We start from the raw sequence: 5,428 nt of genomic DNA on the forward strand, positions 1-5,428 counted from the left end.
GAATACTGTGTACAGTTCTGGTCACCCAATTATAGAAAGGATATTATTAAACTGGAAAGAGTGCGGAAAATATTTACTAGGATGCTACCGGGACTTGATGGATTGAGTTATAAGGAGAGGCTGGATAGACTGGGACTTTTTTCTCTGGAGCGTAGGAGGCTGAGGGGTGATCTTATAGAGATCTATAAAATAATGAGGGGCACAGATCAGTTAACGTCGGGAGTGGATTAAGAATGGGGTTGAGAAACGTTACGATGGAACGGGGAGGGGGGTAGCGGACTCGATGGGCTGAGTGGCCTGCCCCGCTGTCTCACCGCTCCACAACTGCCATCTTCACTGGAGGTGAAGTCCTGAGATGTGAGATCGATGCTTATTGAAGCATTGTGAGAGCATCCAACGCCTGGCTGAACAATGTCGTTGAGTTTGATGAAGAGTGTCACTCGCTTCCATGGAAGGAAAAGTGAGGTCTTTATTTTTAACCCTGTCACAGAAATGCTGATGAACACCCGCCTGGAGACGGCCGATTTGAAGTGGACGGTATACCCAGAGTCCGGGGTAAGAATTGGATCTCCGTTGCGCTCCCTCTCTCCCGTCCCCCTTCCCTTCAAGCCTTCCCATGGCCGAACTTTAACCCTTGACCCCTCCGCTGTTGCCATGGTGATGGGGTCAGTGGAAGGGGTGGCGGGGTCGGGGAGGGGTGGGGGGCGAGGTGGCAACACGGCGACGCGATCCTTGCCTTTACAGAGAGGCCCGGGCGTCACGGAGGTCAGCACTGCTGTCTCGAGGCGCCAGGGACCCGGGTTCGATTCCCGCCTTGAGGTCATCACCGCCCCCCCATGCCCTGGTTTACTCCCATACGTCAAAGATATGGAGATTGGCCATGCTAAAATGCCCCTTAGTGTCCAAAGATGTGTAGGTTAGGTGGATTGGCCATGCTAAATTGCCCCTTAGTGCCCAAAGATGTGTAGGTTAGGTGGATTGGCCATGCTAAATTGTCCCTTAGTGTCCAAAGATGTGCAGGTTAGGTGGATTGGCCATGCTAAATTGTCCCTTAGTGTCCAAAGATGTGTCGGTTAGGTGGATTGGCCATGCTAAATTGTCCCTTAGTGTCCAAAGATGTGCAGGTTAGGTGGATTGGCCATGCTAAATTGTCCCTTAGTGTCCAAAGATGTGTTGGTTAGGTGGATTGGCCGTGCTAAATTGCCCCTTGGTGTCCAAAGATGTGCAGGTTAGGTGGATTGGCCATGCTAAATTGTCCCTTAGTGTCCAAAGATGTGCAGGTTAGGTGTATTGGCCATGCTAAATTGTCCCTTAGTGTCCAAAGATGTGTCGGTTAGGTGTATTGGCCATGCTAAATTGTCCCTTAGTGTCCAAAGATGTGTAGGTTAGGTGGATTGGCCATGCTAAATTGCCCCTTAGTGTCCAAAGATATGCAGGTTAGGTGGATTGGCCATGCTAAATTGCCCCTTAGTGTCCAAAGATGTGCGGGTTAGGTGGATTGGCCATGCTAAATTGCCCCTTAGTGTCGCGGGGAATCGCTCGGGTAAATTCATAGGGTTGCGGGTATAGGGTCTGAGTGGGATTGTGGTTGGTGCAGACGCATTGGGCTGAATGGCTGCCTTCTGCACTGTCGGGATTCTATGATTCTCAGGAATAAACCTAGCAGGATGAGCTAAAACTTTTAAGATTCCAGGATCGATGCAGTGGCCATGCTAAATTGCCCCTTAGTGCCCAAAGATGTGTAGGTTAGGTGGATTGGCCATGCTAAATTGCCCCCTTAAGTGTCAGGGAGACTAGCTCGGGGTTTTGGGAATAAGTGGGATTGTGGTCAGTGCGGACGCGATGGGCCGAATGGCCCCCCTGCTGCCCAGTCGGGATGTTACGATGACGTTCGAGGCCTCGCGTGGAGTTTCTGACGTGCCTCTCGTGTGATTCTATTTGCCTCCTCTCTCCCTCCACCCCCACCCCCTTGGCCAGTGGGAAGAGGTCAGCGGCGGAGACGATGAGCTGAACACGGTGCGGACGTACGAGGTTTGCCACGTGCGGGCGCCCCGGCAGAACAACTGGCTGCGGACCACCTACATCCCGCGGCGGGGGGCCCAGCGCGTCTACGTGGAACTGAAGTTCACCATGCGGGACTGTTCCTCCATCCCCGACGTGCAGGGCTCCTGCAAGGAGACCTTCAACCTCTACTACTATGAGTCGGACTCGGATTCGGCCACCCAGGGCTCGCCGGCCTGGATGGAGAACCCCTACGTCAAGGTGGACACCGTGGCGGCGGACTCCGTCTTCCCCAGCAAGAAGGTGGGCCGGGCCAACACCAAGACCCTCAGCCTGGGCCCGCTAGGCCGCAACGGCTTCTACCTGGCCTTCCAGGACCAGGGCGCCTGCATGGCCCTCCTCTCCGTCCGCGTCTACTTCAAGAAGTGCCCGGCCATGGTGACCAGCTTCGCCGCCTTCCCCGAGACGGTGACGGGCGCCGAGCCCACCTCGCTGGTCATCGCGCCGGGCGCCTGCATCCCCAATGCCGTGGAGGTCTCCATCCCCCTCAAGCTCTACTGCAACGGGGACGGCGAGTGGATCCTGCCCGTCGGCAAGTGCACCTGTGGGCCCGGCTACGAGCCAGCTGACTCGGACACCGTTTGTAAAGGTGAGGTTGGTGGGGGCGAGGGTGGCACAGTGGGTTGGCGCTGCAGCCTCGCGGCCTCGGGTCTCTGTGGAGTCTGTACCTTCTTCCCACCGTGTTGGCGTGGGTTCCCTCCCACAGTCCAAAAAACGTGTGTAGGTTAGGTGGATTGGCCATGCTAAATTGTCCCTTAGAACCCAAAATGTGTAGGTTACATGGATTGGCCATGTTAAATTGCCCCTTAGTGTCCAAAGATGTGCAGGTTAGGTGGATTGGCCATGCTAAATTACCCCTTAGTGTCCAAAGATGTGTAGGTTAGGTGGATTGGCCATGCTAATTGCCCCTTAGTGTCTAAAGATGTGTAGGTTAGGTGGATTGGCCATGCTAATTGCCCCTTAGTGTCTAAAGATGTGTAGGTTAGGTGGATTGGCCATGCTAATTGCCCCTTAGTGTCCAAAGATGTGTAGGTTAGGTGGATTGGCCATGCTAAATTGTCCCTTAGTGTCCAAAGATGTGCAGGTTAGGTGGATTGGCCATGCTAAATTGCCCCTTAGTGTCCAAAGATGTACAGGTTAGGTGGATTGGCCATGCTAATTGCCACTTAGTGTCCAAAGATGTATAGGTTAGGTGGATTGGCCATGCTAAATTGCCCCTTAGTGTCCAAAGATGTGCAGGTTAGGTGGATTGGCCATGCTAAATTGCCCCTTAGTGTCCAAAGATGTGTAGGTTAGGTGGATTGGCCATGCTAAATTGCCCCTTAGTGTCCAAAGATGTGTAGGTTAGGTGGATTGGCCATGCTAAATTGCCCCTTAGTGTCCAAAGATGTGTAGGTTAGGTGGATTGGCCATGCTAAATTGTCCCTTAGTGTCCAAAGATGTGCAGGTTAGGTGGATTGGCCATGCTAAATTGCCCCTTAGTGTCCAAAGATGTGTAGGTTAGGTGGATTGGCCATGCTAAATTGCCCCTTAGTGTCCAAAGATGTGTAGGTTAGGTGGATTGGCCATGCTAAATTGCCCCTTAGTGTCCAAAGATGTGTAGGTTAGGTGGATTGGCCATGCTAAATTACCCCTTAGTGTCAAGGGGATTAAAAGGATACTTATGTGGGTTACAGGGATAGGGCATGGGTGGAATTGTTAATGTGCAGACTTGATGGGCTGAATGGCCGCCTTCTGTACAGTAGAGTCTACGAACTAAGATCATTTATGTTAAATTGCCCTTAGTGTGCAAAGATGTGCAGGTTAGGTGGATTGGCCAAGATTTAACTTGAATTGATTTGATTTATTATTGTCACATGTATTGGGGATACAGTGAAAAGTATTGTTCCTTGTGCGCTATACAGACAAAGCATACTGTTCACAGAGAAGGAAAGGAGAGGATGCAGAATGTAGTGTTACAGTCATAGCTAGGGTGTAGAGAAAGATCAACTTAATGTGAGGTAGGTCCATTCAAAAGTCTGACAGCAGCAGGGAAGAAGCTGTTCTTGAGTCGGTCGGGACGGGACCTCAGACTTTTTGTATCCTGCGACACTCGTCAATAAACTTGGAAACTCAGGCGGGGTGGGAGGGAGAGGGTGGCCCGGTGCTTAGCGCTGCGCCAGGGGACCCGGGTTCGATTCCCGGCTCGGGTCACTGTCTGTGCGGAGACTGCACATTCTCCCCGTGTCTGCGTGGGTTTCCTCCCGGGTGCTCCGGTTTGCTCGCACGCTCCTCCGTTTGCCGGCTCTCGGCTCCCGGCTTTTTTTCCCCGCCGGCCTTTGTCCCGAGTTGGGGTGCGGTGCCGCCCCGTGTCTTTTCTTGCCTGGGGCGAAGGATCTCGTGAGTCTCTTCCGTCATGTCCTTGCTGAGATTTATCCAGCGTAATAAATGTCAGCGGTGGGAGGTATTTCCTGTTCCCCTTGCACTGCCCCCAGGGGACACTCACCGCTGCTCCAGTTGCTGACTCAGCCTCCCCTCCGGTTCCGACGGGCCCTTTTCCAAGAGAGCAACACATCGTCTCGGAATCCGGCCGGCGCGTCCCAACAGGCCCATTGTAGCCGCAGGAACAGCATCTGAAGCCCAGCCCTATCCAGCCCTGAGCTCCTGCGCGCACCGCCTCGCGTTCCCAGCGCTCCTCGTCAAAAGGTGACGAGGGTCACGAGTACGGCTTGCGGTGAAATCGGCGTGAGGGATCCCCCCCCCCCCCCCCCCCCCCCCGGGTCGCCCGCTTGGGGTAACGCCCGAGGGAGAATTTCACGCGGCCCGACGCACCCCCTGGCCGGCTCGTCTTTCGCTGCGGGTGGAAAGGGCGGGAAACCCGGGCAGACACGGGGAGAATGCGCAGACTCCGCAGAGACAGTGCCCTCCCCCCCCCCCCCACCAAAACCGGGAATCGAACCCGGGTCCCTGGAGCTGGTGAGGCAGCGGCGCGAACCCACTGAGCCACCGGCTGAAATGTTCCACCCCCAGGAGATTGATGGAACTCCTCTGTACCGCCTCGCCTCGCCTCCCGTCTCGCTTTTCCCCCTTCCCCCTCTGCCCTCACTCTCTCCCCGTCCCCACTCTCTCCCTCTCCCTCCCCTCCGCTCTCTCCCCTCTCCCTCCCTTCGCTCTCTCCCTCTCCTCCCTTCGCTCTCTCCCTCTCCCTCCCCTTCGCTCTCTCCCTCTCCCTCCCCTTCGCTCTCTCCCTCTCCCTCCCCTTCGCCCTCTCCCTCTCCCTCCCCTTCGCCCTCTCCCTCTCCCTCTCCTTCGCTCTCTCCCTCTCCCTCCCCTTCGCTCTCTCCCTCTCCCTCCCCTTCGCCCTCTCCCTCTCCCTCTCCCTCCCCTT

At 55.2% G+C, this 5,428-nt stretch overlaps 1 pseudogene; it reads left to right on the forward strand.

Moving 5' to 3' along the window:
• The first annotated feature begins 411 nt into the window (after nucleotides 1-411).
• On the forward strand, nucleotides 412-4,746 carry LOC145340629 (ephrin type-B receptor 3 pseudogene; annotated as a pseudogene).
• The last annotated feature ends 682 nt before the right edge of the window (nucleotides 4,747-5,428 follow it).

This window comes from Carcharhinus amblyrhynchos, unplaced genomic scaffold (genome assembly GCF_965287045.1).
Source record: "Carcharhinus amblyrhynchos unplaced genomic scaffold, sCarAmb.v2.hapA chromosome_1217, whole genome shotgun sequence".
Classification (NCBI taxonomy): Eukaryota; Metazoa; Chordata; class Chondrichthyes; order Carcharhiniformes; family Carcharhinidae; genus Carcharhinus; species Carcharhinus amblyrhynchos.